This window comes from Populus nigra, chromosome 1 (assembly GCF_951802175.1).
Source record: "Populus nigra chromosome 1, ddPopNigr1.1, whole genome shotgun sequence".
Taxonomy (NCBI): domain Eukaryota; kingdom Viridiplantae; phylum Streptophyta; class Magnoliopsida; order Malpighiales; family Salicaceae; genus Populus; species Populus nigra.
In genome coordinates this window covers 49,080,915-49,098,625 of record NC_084852.1, presented here as the reverse complement: position 1 = coordinate 49,098,625, position 17,711 = coordinate 49,080,915, and the positions used below count along the sequence as shown (strand labels likewise).

Sequence of the window (17,711 nt, the reverse complement as noted above, 5' to 3'; positions counted from 1 at the left end):
TTCACCAATCGGTTTAACAATGAAGGACTCTCCTTTAAATAAGGTTTTCTTGAGTTGAGCGTCTCAAACAATTCTAATTTAAGAACCCTGTAAATTGAACACTGATCGGTGAAAGGACGCAATTTATAGACCTACTCTCGCACATACGTTCTAACTTGTTTGCGTCAACCGAAACATGACCTCTTTTTTTTTTTTTTGATTTACATGGGTTGTCCGGGTCAGCTTGCGCGCACCACGACTATCCCCACGGCCCACTGGACATTCTGCAAGCCCAGAAGCAGGTAAAACACCGCGGAGATGACAGGAATGCACATAAAAGATCAAACCCGGAACGGGAACGGAACAAGTCATACAATTGACCACAACAACTAGACCCTCAAGTGCATGACCTCCCTTTTTCATCAGCTCAGTTGTTGTTTCAACAATCTCCGTCCCGTGACTCGTTGAATGATCTCTCCTATCAAAATTATCATAATCACTTAATTAATATGGATGCGTAAACAAATTCCAACACAAATGTAAAAAGGAAATGAAAATATCACACAAATTATTGTCGAACAATCACACAAATATTTGGAAGGAAACGAATCTGAATTATTACAACATACATAGCTCTAAATTACAATTCACCATCACTTCTTGTTCTACACAAAGTCTTCGTCAATTTAGACTCTTCCGGCTGGACCCCAAATCAACATTAATAAGAGGGGTCGGTTCCAGCTGTTGTCTTGTTGAGTAAAAATCGGCAATAATACTAAGTGGGGTCGGTTCCAGCCATGGATATTTGGTCACAAAAATTAAATGCCTTTATATGAAGAGAACTTAAAACTAGAGTGTAAATATTTTGAGACACAGAAACAGGCAGAACACAAGGTAAGAAAAGTTTCAGAATTATAGAAGCAAAAGAAAGTTCTGTAGAAAATGAAACTGTAAAATCTCCGAGTTCGTTTTTCCGGTTAGTAAGAAAGAGAGCATATGGAAATGACATGATGTAACTATGCAAGTTTGCATGATTTAACCAGAGTTAAAATAACTTGATTTAACCAGGTTAACTCGTCAAACCTGTAATTCATATTATGAAAGTGTGATAATTTAATAAAAAACAAATATAATATTAAATAATAAAATTAAACAAAAAAGTTATAGAAAGAAAAACACAACACTACTTAAATAAATAATGCTTTATGAGCATAAATAAAGTATAATCCTTTCGTCAATTTAGTTTATAGTTATAGTATTTTCTATTGAATCTAGGTTTTTCCTGGGCATACGACGGCTAAGTTGACGAAGGTTATAATTATAATTATTCCCTTTTTTTGCAACTCTTAAAAATTTGACATTTTCAGTTTTAAATTAGTTTCTTTTTTAAATAATTTCGTAGTGCATGTACTGGATAAAGATCCACTCAACGAGTAAAACATGTAACTGATCTTTACACTCACTGTGCTTGATGGAGGGTTCAAGAATGGTATAGGATCTTTCTCCAACGGACAAGGATTCTTTATACTCACCATGCTTGAAGGAGGGTTCAGAATGGTATGTGATCTTTTCTCCAATAAACAAGAATTTTTTATGTGGATCATGTTCCAAATTATTACTTTTTTGTTTGTTTATTCTAATATGTTACTGCAGGATAAACAAGAAGTGGAAGAAACCAACATGGATTAGTTACTGAAGGAAATACATTGCAATTTCAGAAGAGGAAATCACAGAGCACACTGTTTATTTACAGAAAAAAAGAAACAAAAGAACAATTGAAATGGCAGAATCTAAACAACTTGAATGATAGAACACACTGCTTGTATGACAGTAAGTAGGAGGAGAATTCCAGCTGCAATAACAGAGATTATGGTCCACGGATTGTCGAAATACTTCTGTTTCAGAGCTGCCTTCCATTTGTGCCTACGCCTTGAGTAATACTTGTTCAGATGTTCAACGACATCAGAAAAATAGAAATCGTGCCTATCGACAATATTTTCTTTGGAAAGATTGTGGAGAAGACTTAAGAGGGCATCGTTATCACGTAGCCAATTCTCTATAATTCCTTTTCTTGCGAGTATTTCTGTGTCCTTGGAAGCTTGGACAACCAGATTGATCATCGTGATATAGTTACCTATAAAACCAGAATCGGAATGGCATTGCTCAAAGGCTTGGACATTCTGTGTCATCCACAATCTTTAAACATGGAATTTCCAGTGTCCCTTTATCAGCGTCGAATTTTATGTCTAGTAGTTTCTTGCTGGACCCCAACTTAAACCTGACTCCAGCCTGATGGAGATCCATTGCACTGGGTGTGCTTAGAGTATCAATTTTCTTTTGCTGGTTTTTCTCTGTTGGCTGCTGACAGATTCTCAGAAAAGCAACAAAATGCTCTGCTTCACAGAATTTGATTTTCTCCAAATTGTCCTGTGGCACCCATGAAGACCATCTCCTTGTTAAGAATACAAAGGTGAGCTCAATCAAGGAAATATGGCCCCGTATTTTGGATAGCTTAATCAAGTCTTCTAGAATGAAGAATGGAAGCTGATTTTCAAGCAAGCACATGTCTTTGGATACATCATTGAACATCCAAGGTTTACTGAATATACGGTCATTTCTGCATCCAAAATCTTCGTCGTAAGTCCTCAGTAAGACCATAATGACGAAGGAGCAATCGAGAAGCATCATTTTCACAAATTTTTCACTGCTAAGCTTTTCAAAGGTTTCTGCATAACAGTTTCGCAATGTAGTTTCCTTCTCTGCAACAAATGCAATAAGATCCTCAAGGCTTACCTCGCTGGATTGAAGAAAATCTTGAAGGTACATTTTCTTATGCTCTTCCATTTCTTGTAGCTCTTTTTTTCCATGGTGAAGTGGGCCGATGGAGACTACTTGAGGTGTATAAGCGCTTCTATTTAACTTGAGTAGTCTTTTAGGAACCCTGTAGATTGAACACTCATCGGAGAAAGGACGCAATTTATTGAACTCCTCTTGCATGGACGTTGCTAACCTGTTAGTGTCAACCGAAACATGATCTCCCTTGTTCATCAGCTGATCAGTTGATGTTCCAGCAATCTCCGTCCTGTGACTCATTGAGTGATCTCTCCTGTCAAAATTACCAAATCATTTATTAATACGGATGCGTAACCAAATTCCAACACAAATGTAAAAAGGAAATGAAAATATCACACAAAATGTTGTCAGACAATCACACAAAATATTTGGAAGGAATCGAATCTGAATTATTTCAACATACATAGCTTCTCTAAATTACAACTTGCATACTTAGATTTGCTTCAAAACATATATATATATATATATATATATATATATATATATATATATATATATATATATATATATATATATATATATATGCGCGCGCGCGCATGTTTAATCTTTACACTCACTATGCTTGATGGAGAGTTTAAGAATGGTATATGATATTTCTGCGATGGACTTGAATTCTTTATTAGTAAAATACTAAAAAAATGATACTTTTACTCTGCAGCACCCACAAATCACTATTTATTTTAATAATATTTTTTTTAATTTTAATTTTATCATTTAATATTTATTTTATTAAAAATTAAATTTCATAATTTATTTCGTTTTATTTTCTATATATGACCCATAGAGGTGGAGCCAGGACATTAGGTTTATGGGGGCAAATTAAAAAAAACTTTTAGAGGGGCTAAATGTTAAAATTTACTAATTTAAAGGCTAAAATTTATAATTTTTAATGGGGGAGACATTAAGGAAGAATTTGTAGGGGCCTGCCACCCTCTATCTCTATTCTTGATGATTCAAGTCATGAGTTTAGTGAGTTAACTTATTTTTTTTTCAATTTCAATTTTATCCTTCAACATTTAGTTTGTTGAGGATTAACTTTCGTGATTTTGTTTAGATTTACTTTATATGAGGTTATCATAGCCTCATGCCCCAAGTCATGGGTTTGACGGGTTAATCCGGTTGATTCAGGTTATTTTCTCTTTTTAATTGATTTTTTTTAATTTCATCCTTCAATATTTTATTTATTAGGAATTAGTTTTTTTTTATTATTTACTTTCTATAAGGTTATCTTGGTCTCATGACTCAAGTCGCAAGTTTGATTAGTTAATCCATGTTGAATTGTGTCATTTTTTAAATTGATTTATTTTTTAAATTTCAACATTGGATTGATTGAAGATTGGATCTCATAATTTATTTTAATTTTTTTCTATAAAGTTATCCTAGTCTCATGACTTGAGTTTTTAGTTTGGCAAGTAAACCCGGGTTAACCTGGAACTTTTTTGAGATCTTTTTTTAATTGGATATTTTTTTTAATTTCATTCTTAAACATTGAGTTAAATGAGGATTTGACTTCATAGTTTGTTTCGATTTATTTTTTATGGGGTTATCATGATCTCATGACCAGGGTTATGGATTTGACAAGTTAGATACAGATCGATCCAATATATTGTTATTTCAATTTGCTTTTGAAAAAATATTGTCTTGATTTTTTTATAGTGAAACTATGCTTTTATTGATCGTTCAGGTTATTTTTGAATCCATCAACTCCATTGAGTCAGCTCCTATATTTAATTTTTTTCTACTAAAGAAAAAAAACATTTAGCAACCTCTAAACATTTATATTTTTATGTTCAAAATAAATTATCCGATTAATAATAAAGCACGAACAAATGATATAGTACTCACTATGCTTGAAGGAGGGTTTAAGAATGGTATATGATCTTTTCTCCAACAAACAAGAATTTTTTATGTCCATTATTCTCAGGATAAGAAGGATAAGGACTCTCAAATAGCTCTCTTAATTTGATTTGATGAATTACCTCTCATCTTTCCTTTTTTTTCCTTGTAATTCTCAGGATGCATTAATTGACTCTCATATTTTCCTTCTTTTATTATCCACATAACTAGAGGGAAAGAGAGTAACCTTCTTGGACTTGGACCCATTCATCTTCCCCAAATATATTTTTGTTAGACTGTTATTAATTCACGTGACTCGAATATAATAAATCTATATCCAATTAATTTAATCAGAGCCTCCTGTATAATAATGCATAGAGTCCATTGGGCCCGTGGCTTAAATTATTGGTAAGTCTGATTCTTGCCTTCAACGAATCTTAGATGGACTGACATTCGGTCTCAATAATTTTAATTAAACTCAAGATTTTCAAGTCATGTCCAACAGTCCAAGTATCAAGAGTAATATGCATATACACTCTTGATATCCCACCCCTCTCTAGCTGAATCTATAACCAAAAAGTCACCATTCTCACTCACATCCTAGCTGAATCTGTTCTTCCTTTCCTACACTCTTGATCCATTATCAATGGTTTGGAATTTGTTTTTCTTCACTACGTTAATCTTAGAGGCAATCATTCTCTTACAATACGTGTTCACAGGTGCTTTCCAAGCTCCTTGGTAAAAAGGACAAGAACCCAGTTCATTGATCTGGTCTAAGATTCCTTCTGCAATTCTTTTTCTTCACTACGTTAATATTTTTGCTTCCTGCTCCCAATGGCCATATGGTGTTTGATAAAATGCCAATACGAACATAACCGACTGATGTTGTTTTCCTTGTTGATTAGTGCTTTAGAAGACCAAAATCTGATCAGTGAAGTGCATTGAAAATATGCAATGGGACCATCAACAGGAGGAAGAACAAGACTCTCTGGAATGCAGAAGCAAGTGCTTACTCTGTACCGGGGCTTCTTACGAGCAGCTCGTTCAAAGTCCCCTGAAGATCGACGGCAGATTGAATCCTTTGTTTCAGCTGAGTTCCGCCGCAACTCCAAACAAGTAGATCGCAAGAATTTCATCTACATTGAGTATTTGCTTCGCCGTGGTAAGAAGCAGCTTGAGCAGCTCAACAGTCCTGATACTGTTGGATTGTCATATATGAATGCCACTTTCTCTGAAACTGAAAATCCCAAAAACTAAGTCGAGATGAATTACTGACATCTGCGTAATATTGTGACATCTTTTTTTTTTTGCAATTTATTTCTAGCTCAAACAATTCTGTTCATAAAACGACTGCAGTCATTTTTTTCAGTTGTCTTAAGCAGGTTTGCATGCCATTGTTCTATTGAGGCCGTGCTTGATGTTTAAACCAATGTTAGTTTCTTCCATGTCTTGTTTTTTGTCTCTGCAACGTAGTTAGTACATAATCGAACTGCAAGCAATTTGTCAAAATAGAAGTAAAATCACGCGGAAGGGACAGGAAAGATTGAACCGAAACTAACTAATTGTATTTCTTGCTTCTTGGAAAGTCCTATCAGAAAGCATTACTTACCTGTACAGTTGCATACCCTTACTGATTTAGCTTCATTGTTGAAATAAACGGTGTAGGTTTCCTTTCTGTAGTCCAGTAATGGTCCCAGAAGAAGATTTCTTTGCCCCTTTCGCTACAAAGCTCATTGGGTGATATTTGCTCGTTCCTTCTCTCATTTCAAAGCTGGCTTGCTATTTGATTTGTTTTATCCAAATTGCACTTGAGCTTCAAGCTTTCACCTGTATGTTTCTTCACCCCACCATACACAAAGCAACCTTTGTCTTTCAGCCTCCCAAGGATACAGAGTACTTGAATCCAATCCCGCAACCAAGCAGAAAGTGGTCGTGTTCTGCAACTTGAAGATTAAGGTTGCCGTCCGTTTCTTGATAAACTACAAGCATGCCAGGATGGTCAAACTGTTCTAGCATCACTGATTTGCCAATAGCATCCGTACTTGTTGAAGGTTTCGAGGAAGATTTGTTAGCAAGGATGAGTGAGTGCATTTGGAAAAAAATATATTTTTTAAAGTATTTTTTTTAGAAATGTATAAAATATTTTTTTTTAAAAAAATTTATCATTAACATCAACACTATTTAAAAATATAAAAAAATTAATTCAAAACTAAAAAAAAATTAATTTTTTTCACAAACACTTATAAATATTGAATGGAGAGGAGAATTGTTGCCAGACCCAGTGTTTGAATTGATCCCGAAAGAGGTGGAGTGTCTAGATCGTTGTGAAAAGGTAACCAGATGATCATTGTGAGCAGGAGATATTGGAGTTATCCATTCTGAAAGAGAATCAGCTGCTACATTTTTGATATCCCAGTCACTAGTAGCATGACCTGCAAGTAGACAAGAACCGTAAAGGATAATCTGAACTGAAGCATACTCAGTCCTGTCATCTGAATTTTCATCCAAATCCAAAATTTTGATCTAAATGTTAAAATGAAAATCTTGAGTAGTGTAGATCTATGCGATGGGTTTTAAAATATGAGCTTGCGTTGCATTGAATTTATATAAGAGCATAGCACTGATAACAACTGCCAGCTTTTGTTAATAAATATGAGCTTACTTTATCTTCCAATCATGGAAACAATAGCTCTATCCACACATTTTAAGCTTGAATGTTAAAATAAATGGTGTAAAATTCATCCCTCAAACTATGTAACGGTGCAAGAAGAAAATTCCTTTTGTCCCCCTCTGCCACAAAGCTGATTGGATGATATTCACTTAGTCCTTTGTTCATTACAAAGCTGGCTCCCTGATTAAATCCTGGATCTGAGGACCCTAGCTTGCAGCTAAGCTTCATGCTCTGGCCTGACTTGTAATTGACACCACTGTATATATAGCAACCCTCCTGGCTTCCTGATTCCAGGGACACAGTTCCATCTTTTCCATCTAGTCCCAAAACCACATGGAAGATAGATGAACCATCATCTGCAGCAGAATTTGTGACGGCAAGGCTGCTGTCTTTTCCTTGCTGCACTAAAAGCATTCCAGGAAGATCAAATGGTTCAAGCATCACTGATTTGTCAATAACATCATTAATTCCGAGGACTTCGGAGGAAGAAGAGTCATTAAAGACAATTCTAAATGTGGCTTGAAGACAAGCGTCAGTGCCAGATTTCGGGTGCTCTTCCATTGTAATTGACTGGTTTGAATTTGTTAACACAAAAGTTGAATTTCCAGAGTCTTGGGAAAAAGATACTAGTTGTTCATTGTAAGAGGCAGGGATTGGTGTTATAGAGTCTGAAAGAGAACCAGCAGACCCGGCTTTGAGGTTCCAGTCACCACTGGTATGACCAGCAAGCAGGTAAGGACCATAGAGTATTGCCTGAATAGAAGCATACTGGTGCCGGTCATCTGAATGTTGTCAGAGGACTTTGTCAGTTACATGACCATCATCATTATAGAAATTATAAAAATATTTTACATTTCAAGCAAGAATCCAGTGAAAATACCTTGTATGGCCTCTGTTCTCAAACTAATGGGAAGCTGTAGGCTTAATTTGTCACCACTGCTCCATTTTCTATTGACTGATAAGAAACTACCTGCATTAGAAGCAGAATATTAAAGACAACACCAGGGTTTCCTCCGAAGATGCCAATCGAAAGGTGGTTCCAAACGAGCTCTCCCATTAGCTCTTACGAAACAAATTAAATCAAATATGAGAAACATGTAGATTAAGAAATAAACAGTCATGATTCATGAGTATGCTTCACACCCGGAACCGGTATAGCCAAACTCTGAGAGTTTATTGTTGCGGTATCCTCAAATTCAAGGTAGATGCTTGGCTTGACCCCTGCACAAATCAGATCCATTATGATCATCAGTTACCCTTTTCTCAGTTCTTATTAAAACTTTTGATTCTATGAGCTCTTGCGCAAAGAAAATGATAACAAGTTTACTGGAGATTTAGCAGTGTTTTTCTCTCCTTTTCCTAATCAAGGAGGATCCATGTTAAATTTTTTTATATATAGCAAGGACTTCTGTATGCTTCTGTGATAGATCAATTGTAGCGAATACCTCGTTTGGAGAAAAGGTGAAAGTCACCTGAAGATAAGGATCCGAAGAAACAACAGGATCAACTTTCTGATTGATCATGATCTGTCCAGATTTCCAATCAAGAGAGCTTGATATATACTGAATAATTTAAAGACCTGGGCTTCTCCTTCCTCTTCAAAATATATGGAATCTCCCAGCTTTGAAAATGATTCAATTCCTTCAGAGTCAGAAACAAAAAATAATATCAAATTGTTAGCACAGAAGCAGAGGAATGGTGGAATGATCTGCATCGGATTAGAAATCATTTGAAAAGAAATCCACACACATCGATTGGCATTAATCGCATTGGTTTAAAAACATTTGAAAACTTCAAACACAATGAATAGAGGTTTGATCTGCATCGGATTAAAAATCATTTGAAAAGAATCCTACGTGCTTCGAGAGGGAATAAACTGCATCAGTTTAAAAATATTTGAAAACTTCAGATGCAACAAAGGAAGGAATAATCCGCATTGGATTAAAAATCATATGAAAAAAATCAAAATGCATTGTGTGGAGTAAAACAATGCGGTTTATTAGCAGTAAAAAATGATTTAAAAATGGTGAATGTATTAGCAGGCAAGAAAGGATAAGGCGGGTAACAGATTCCACACCTGTTCCATAGCAGCACCAAAAAGTATCATACAATGTTCCCCATCCATGATAGCTTTTGCCTTTGGAACTTCCAGGATGTTGTGGAAGCATGTATATCATCACTCCAGGCTCTGTTCCTCTTTGGATGCCTAGCACACCATTTGTCAGAGCACGCTCATAATAATCTGCAGAAGCCATTTCTTTGGTCCATCTGAATAGGTGGCGGGAGACCTAAAGGTTCCAGTAAATGTGTAGAGTGTTTTAGCAGGAAAATTTATGTAATATGAAAATGAAAAAAAAAAAAAAAACTGCAAGGAAAGTGTCGAATGGATACTAAGTACAGCCCTAACCAAGTTACTATCAAAATAATTTTCGAAAAGATCGAAATAAATTCTATATATCAAGGTACACATACACAAAATTCTATATTAGTAAGAAAGAGATAAGAATGGAGACATACCTTCAGCATATTGTAAGTTGTGCATGATGTTGTGTGGTCCCGCACCATGTGATGGGGGGACCACCACATTAATTAAGGAGGCAGCTGGCTGCCTCTTTGATTTAAAATGAAACTGCCACTGTAGAGGCAGTAGCGAAGAACAAAAGAGAGCAGAGAAAAACGTGAGAAAGAAAGAAGAGGCAGCAGAGCAGTTTGTCTTCTTTCTTTGATTTCCAGTTCGTTCACCGTTGGATCGAGCTGAAATTTGGACAACAGCTTCTAGACACGTTACTCTTCATTCTGAACGGTTGGATTGAAGATTGGTGGTGTGGAAGCTGGTCGTTTTGACAGAAAACAGGGCTGTCAGTGTTGTGAGCTTTTCTCTAACATTACTCTCTTTAATCTTGTTGTAATCCGAGAATAAGTTGTTCTTGATGATATATATGTTGTAGCCCTTAGTTGAATCTAAGGAAGAACTATTGTGAATCCATTATTTGTGATAATGGAAGTTTTTAGGTGGACTCCGGTCCCGTGGTTTTTCCCGCATCGGGTTTTCCACGTAAAAATCTTGGTGTTAATTTGTGTGATTGTTGCATTATATTTGTTCATTGTTTGATTCTGTTTTTTACTGCATAAAAAGGGAAAAAGGATTGGGACTTGTGAATTGTGAATTGTATTCCACTAAATTGATCCGGTTAGTTGTCCCTAGTTTTCCCAACAAAGTGGTATTAGAGCATTTAGTTGTGTAGATTGAATTCTTGTGCAGTTAAAATGGAAAAGGAAGATTCGGGCATGATAAAGCTCGCTTCCTCAAATTATTTTCTATGGAAAACAATGATGGAGGATCACTTATATTGCAATGATTTGGCTTTGCCGATTGAATGTAAAGGAATAAAGCCTGATGATATGGATGATGCAAAATGGAATGGACTTAATAGAAAAGATACCGCTAATGTTAGAAAATGGGTATCTTCTAAGTCCATTAATCATATTTCTCAAGAACATGACTGCTATATAGTGTGGAAGATGTTGGAAGAAACCTTTGCCAATGAGAGTGCACAAAACAAGGTTTTTGTAATTAGAGACCTTGTGAATTTGAAGTACAGAGATGGTGAAGATGCTTCAGTGCATATAAATGTATTCCGAGGGTTCTTGAATCAGCTGTCATTGATGAACCTTGAGTTAGCCGATGAAATGCAAGCATTAATCCTATTGAGTTCATTGTCGGATAGTTGGGAGACTTTGGTGGTGTCACTTAGCAATTCTACTCCGAATGGAAAGCTCACTTTGAAAACAGTGAAGGATTGTATCCTCAATGAAAAGAAGAGGAGGAAAGGGACAAGCACTTCCGAGTCTCATGCACTTGTTACAGAAAGTCGAGGGAGAAGTCAAAGCAGGTTCTCTCACGGCAAGCAAGATGGAGAATCCAGCAATAGAAAAGGCAAATGGAAGCCAAGAGGAAGATCTCAGTCAAGGAAGGGTTTTAAGTGTTATTATTGTGACAAGCCTGGGCATATGCAAAAGGATTGCAGAAAGTATAAAAAAGATAAAAAAGGTAGAGATGAAAACAAGAATGGAGAGAATGGTACAACTGCAGCTGTATCTGATGGTGATGTTGCCATTGTGTGTGATGATGGCTGTGTTAATCTTGCATGTCAAGATACCACCTGGGTTGCAGATTCAGCAGCTTCTTACCATGTTACACCCCGACATGATTTTTACTCATCCTACACTGCTGGTGACTTTGGTCAAGTTAGGATGGAAAATCAAGGGATGGCTAGTGTTGTGGGCATTAGAGATATTTGGTTGGAAACCAATACTTGGTGCAAGTTGCTACTCAAAGATGTTAGGCATGTGCCTGATATGCGCCTATATTTGATCTCTACAGGTACTCTTGATGAAGAAGGCTACCACAATTACTTTGGAGCTGGTAAATGGAAGCTCTCCAGAAATTCCCTAATTGTTGCTAAAGGGAAGAAGATGGGTCTCTACATGTCACAAGCCAAGGTGATCAAAGGGGAGGTGAATGCAATTGAAGATTGCTCTACTGATCTATGGCATAAGCGGCTTGGACATTTGAGTGAGAAAGGCCTTGGCATCCTTGCCAAGAAGAACTACCTTCCTTTAAAAGGTATGAACCTGAACACATGTACTCATTGTTTAGTTGGTAAACAACATAGAGTTGCATTTCAAAGATCACCTTCACATAGAAGGTCACATGTTCTTGATTTAGTTCATACTGATGTTTGCTCTATGATTGATAAGTCTCTTGGAGGTGCATTGTACTTTGTTAGTTTTATTGATGATCACTCCAGGAAGATTTGGGCTATTTGTTTGAAATCCAAAGATCAGGTGATTGATTTCTTTAAGGATTTCCATGCCAGAGTTGAAAGAGAAACTAGTAGAAAGCTGAAATGTGTTCGAGCAGACAATGGTGGTGAATACAGGGGTCCTTTTAAAAAGTACTGCAGGGAACATGGTATCAAGTTGGAGAAGACAGTTCCTAAGACTTCACAGCAGAATGGAGTGGCTGAGAGAATGAACAGAACCATTGTTGAAAGAATTAGATGTATGCTCTCTCATGCAAAGCTGTCTAAGTCCTTTTAGGGTGAGGCAATGAAGACTGCAGTTGCCATGATCAACCTTTCTCCATCAGTTCCTCTTGAGTTTGATGTTCCAGATAGAGTTTGAAAAGGAAATGATGTTTCCTATGCACACTTGAGAGTGTTTGGATGCAGAGCATTTGTACATGTTCCAAGGGATGAAAGGTCCAAGCTTGACAGCAAGACAAAGCAGTGTATTTTCTTGGGATCTGAAGATGATGAGTTTCGCTATAGGTTGTGGGATCCAAAGGAGAAGAAAATTGTGAGAAGCAGAGATGTTATCTTCTTTGAAGATCAAACCATTGAAGACTTTGAACTGAAGGAGAAAACAGAGTCTACAACTTTTATTCCATCTAATTCAAATCCAAGACCTACTCGACAGTTACCTTTGATGCCTGCTAATCATGGGGGAGATTTGCAAAATGATGATAATGGTGGTTTTCTTATTGAGCCATTAGTTGGTGATCATGAATCAACTAATGATGATATTGATGTTATTCCTGAACAGGTTATGTAGGAAGCTCCAGATGAGCCACAATTGAGGAGGTCAACTAGACCTCGCCAACCTTCCACCAAATACTCTCCTCATGAGTATGTGCTGGTTACTGACGGGGGAGAGCCAGAATGCTTTGATGAAGCCATGTCACATGAGAAGAAAAGTGAGTGGTTGCAAGCAATGCAAGAAGAGATGAAATCCTTGCATGAAAACCATACCTTTGAGTTAGTGAAGCTTCCTAAAGGTAAGAGAGCACTCAAGAACAAATGGGTGTTCAGGTTGAAAATTGATGAACATTGCTCACAACCAAGGTACAAGCCAAGATTGGTTGTGAAAGGTTTCGGTCAGAAGAAGGGTATTGATTTTGAAGAAATATTTTCACCAGTGGTCAAGATGTCTTCAATCCGAGTTGTGCTTGGCTTAGTTGCTAGTTTGAATCTTGAAGTTGAGCAACTTGATGTGAAAACTGCCTTTCTCCATGGTGATTTAGATGAGGAAATCTACATGGAGCAGCCTGAAGGGTTTGAAGCAAAAGGTAAAGAGCAGCTAGTTTGCAAGTTGAAAAAGAGCCTATATGGGTTAAAGCAAGCTCCAAGGCAGTGGTATAAGAAGTTTGATTCTTTTATGGTGGATCATGGTTATGACATGACCACTTCTGATCATTGTGTATTTATGAAAAGGTTTCCAGATGGAAACTTTATTATTCTCCTATTGTATGTGGATGATATGTTGATTGTTGGCCATGATGCTAAGAAGATTTAGATTTTGAAGGAAGAGTTAAGCAAGTCTTTTGCAATTAAAGACTTAGGACCGGCAAAACAGATTCTTGGCATGAAGATCACACGTGACAGGAAAAAGGAGAAACTTTGGCTATCTCAGGAGAGATATGTCCAAAAGGTACTTGAGAGATTCAACATGAGCAACTCCAAACCGGTTTGTTCTCCACTTGCAAGCCACTTTAAACTAAGTTCTAAGCAGTTTCCTTCAAGTGATGAAGAAAGAGATGAGATGAAAAAGGTTCCTTATGCATCCGTATTTGGTAGCTTGATGTATGCCATGGTTTGCACAAGGCCGGATATAGCTCATGCAGTTGGTGTGGTTAGTCGGTTCCTCTCCAATCCTGGTAAAGAACACTGGTCAGCAGTGAAATGGATACTCAGGTATCTCAAAGGTACTTCTAGTTTCAGCTTATGTTTTGGTAATGATAAACCTGTGTTGGATGGATACACAGATGCAGATATGGCTGGTGATGTTGATTCTAGAAAGTCCACATCAGGATACTTGATGAAGTTTGCAGGGGGAGCAGTCTCATGGCAATCAAGGTTGCAAAAATGTGTGGCATTATCCACTACTGAGGCTGAATATATTGCTCTTACTGAAGGGGGCAAAGAGTTGTTATGGATGAAGAAGTTCTTACATGAACTTGGCCTAGTTCAAGAGAACTTTGTGTTGCACTGTGATAGTCAAAGTGCAATCCATCTCAGTAAGCATCCTACTTTTCACTCTCGGTCAAAGCACATTGAGGTTAGATATCAATGGATTCGAGATGCTATGGAGATGAAGTCATTTGTTGTTGAGAAAATCCATACCGATGACAACGTGTCAGACATGATGACCAAACCTCTACCGAGAGAGAAGTTTGAGTTTTGCAGAAGGGAAGCAGGCTTGTCAGAGCCTCCTAAATTGAAGCTTACATGTTGATCGCCAGTATGGCGAATTCCTCACATGGTGTGTGAGGGGGAGATTTGTTGTGTGGTCCCACACCATGTGATAGGGGGACCACCACATTAATTAAGGAGGCAGCTGGCTGCCTCTTTGATTTAAAATGAAACTGCCACTGTAGAGGCAGTAGCGAAGAACAAAAGAGAGCAGAGAAAAACGTGAGAAAGAAAGAAGAGGAGGCAGCAGAGCAATTTGTCTTCTTTCTTCGATTGCCAGTTCGTTCACCGTTGGATCGAGCTGAGATTTGGACAGAAGCTTCTAGACATGTTACTCTTCATTCTGAACGGTTGGATTGAAGATTGGTGGTGTGGAAGCTGGTCGTTTTGATAGAAAACGGGGCTGTCAGTGTTGTGAGCTTTTCTCTAACATTACTCTTTTTAATCTTGTTGTAATCCGAGAATAAGTTGTTCTTGATGATATATATGTTGTAGCCCTTAGTTGAATCTGAGGAAGAATTATTGTGAACCCATTATTTGTGATAGTGGAAGTTTTTAGGTGGACTCCGGTCCCGTGGTTTTTCCCGCATCGGGTTTTCCACGTAAAAATCTTGATGTTAATTTGTGTGATTGTTGCATTATATTTGTTCATTGTTTGATTCTGTTTTTTACTGCACAAAGAGGGAAAAAGGATTGGGACTTGTGAATTATGAATTGTATTCCGCTGAATTGATCCGGTTAGTTGTCCCTAGTTTTCCTAACACATGATTCCTCATTTTCAGTCTGTAATGTGCTAGCCAGTCGCTTTGGATCTGACCTACTCATACATCAGGCAAAGGTGTCAAAATAACACAGGGTAAGAGACCAGTGTGGATAGAGTACGAGCAACCAGATAGTCAGGTAAATGACAGGAAAGGAACTTAGCAACCATTTCTATGAACTTAGAATCATCCATATGAATGCATAGAAATTTTACTTCAAAAATCACTGCCGGAATTTTAACTAAAAATGACAATCAGTACCAGAACTCGCTAACAGAAGTTCCTCCAGTTGCATACCTGTGAGAAGAGTTGACTATATCCATGAAGAATGTCCCTATATCCTGGAAGACACAAATCTATTTTAGGCAGTTTTAAGATCAGAGATCATCCATGCATGACTAATCTAACATGAACAGCTATGGCTCAATCAAAATGATACAAAACTTCATCGAAAATGCTGTTCAGACAGTATATGATTAATATAAAGCAATTAACCTTATAAAGTGTTTGCATCTGCAGATTTTAGCATACCACAGCTACATCATCGCGCACAGTACACACACACCCACCAAACTAGCCATGCCTGATTTACAGATGAAGTTCATCTAGAATTAATCTATGGTAATTGCACTGATATGCTTTACTTGTCGAAATGTTTACATAAATGGAAGGCTGACAGATTCTTGTGCTTAAAGGATGCATGTGCAGTTTTTTTACTGTCTTATTTTTATATTCTTGTATCGTTTGGATTATAGGATAATCCACATTTGCAGGAGGGGTTAATGCCCAAAGTGAGATGATCCCTTTTAAGAGCTAGCTAAATGTATTAACTTTTTAGAAGGCTAGTCATCTCACGAATTCGGCATTATTAATTATTAATGATTTCCATTGAAACTGGTAAGATGTTTTGTTTTTGTAGTTTAATATGTCTTTTAAATGTTTTTTGCATGAAAAAATATTAAATTGATATTTTTTCAAGTACTTTTTATGGTTTTAGTGTGTTAATGTTAAAAATAAATAAAAAATATAAAAAAAATATTATTTTAATGTATTTTCAATTAAAAAAAACTTTTTAAAAATACATTACCAAACATACACATATTCCTAGCACACAATTAATTATGTCTTCGAAAGGAAGATGCATTATAATAGAAGATTTGAAGGAATTGGGCAATAACCTCCAAGTTATAAGAATATAGAATGGCAGGGCATTGAGTTACCTTTATGCTTTCTATGCTTGAGTGATGGTTTAAGAATATAGAATGTATGCTGCTATCATGGCATCTGGATGCATGCAGAGGAACTTAAGAGAACATGGGGAGAGGGGAATCTCTCCTAATGATCTCATCATGTGGATAGGTCAGATTGTTAGATGTAGGCTGCAGAAAACTAGAATTCTGCAGGAAGCTTTGTTAAATCCAAAGTTTTCTATTATTAGTTCTACAATTATGTTCAAATAGAAATCTATTTAATTAGCTCTACAAGTTGCAAAAACACTTTGCTCCACAGACAAGCAAGTGAGAGGTATGCATTCATCTTTTTTGTTGTATGGAAAGAATGTTGAATTTGCTTTATGCTCTCTTTATGTTTGACAGGGGCCAGCTTAAGAACAGCCCATGTATTTCTTTTCTTTTTCTCTTTTAAAGAGTAGCATATGTTCTTCTTGCAGGAATTCTTTTAAACTTGTACTGATCAGTTTACCTACAAGCTCTTCAAAAGAAGATGGCATGTATAGTTGGTTGACAGAAGACATTTTAGAGGAAATGTATTCCTCTGAAGTAAAACATTTTGTTGACTCCATAAGGAAATGTCTGACTAATTGATATTTTGACGTAGTTCATTTTTTAATTTTCACACCATTAATTTAGAGTTTACGCTTGTCCCTTGTATATAGACCACAAATTTTCTCCATAATTGATTGAATTTTTCGCCACAGATTTCATAAGGAAATGTTTTTTGATGAGGCCCAAATCTATGAATTGCGTTGTCAAGCAACTAATATTCAACAATGAGGTAGACTGATTCCAATATACTTCACTGAATTGAAACATCTTTGGCAGGAGCTTGATCAATGACGTCCAATTAAAACGGTGTGTGCTCAAGATATCAAAATCCGTCAAGAGGAGATCATGAAAGATCGTATCTTTGACTTTCTTGCAGGTTTAGATGATGTCTTTGGTAAGGTTCATAGTGATTTCCTACAGACTAAACCCCTACCAGGACTTGATGAAGCCTTTGGTTTCATTCGACGTGAAACTCAATGTCAAATCATAATGTTGGGTGGTTCTTATCCATCTGGCGCCCTTGTAGATCCTGCTGTTGCCATAATATCTAATGTTCATGGCTGGCAAGTTGTGT

General features: G+C 36.8%; 1 long non-coding RNA gene and 1 pseudogene across 1 annotated transcript; one reads left to right on the top strand and one right to left on the bottom strand.

The window, feature by feature from the left end:
* Window positions 1-1,640: 1,640 nt before the first annotated feature.
* On the bottom strand, window positions 1,641-3,304 carry LOC133683839 (putative UPF0481 protein At3g02645; annotated as a pseudogene).
* Window positions 3,305-5,104: 1,800 nt separating this feature from the next.
* Window positions 5,105-6,111, top strand: LOC133680789 (uncharacterized). Its single transcript, XR_009836388.1, has 2 exons — window positions 5,105-5,476; window positions 5,574-6,111. It is a non-coding gene; the product is annotated as an uncharacterized LOC133680789 (long non-coding RNA).
* Window positions 6,112-17,711: the final 11,600 nt, after the last annotated feature.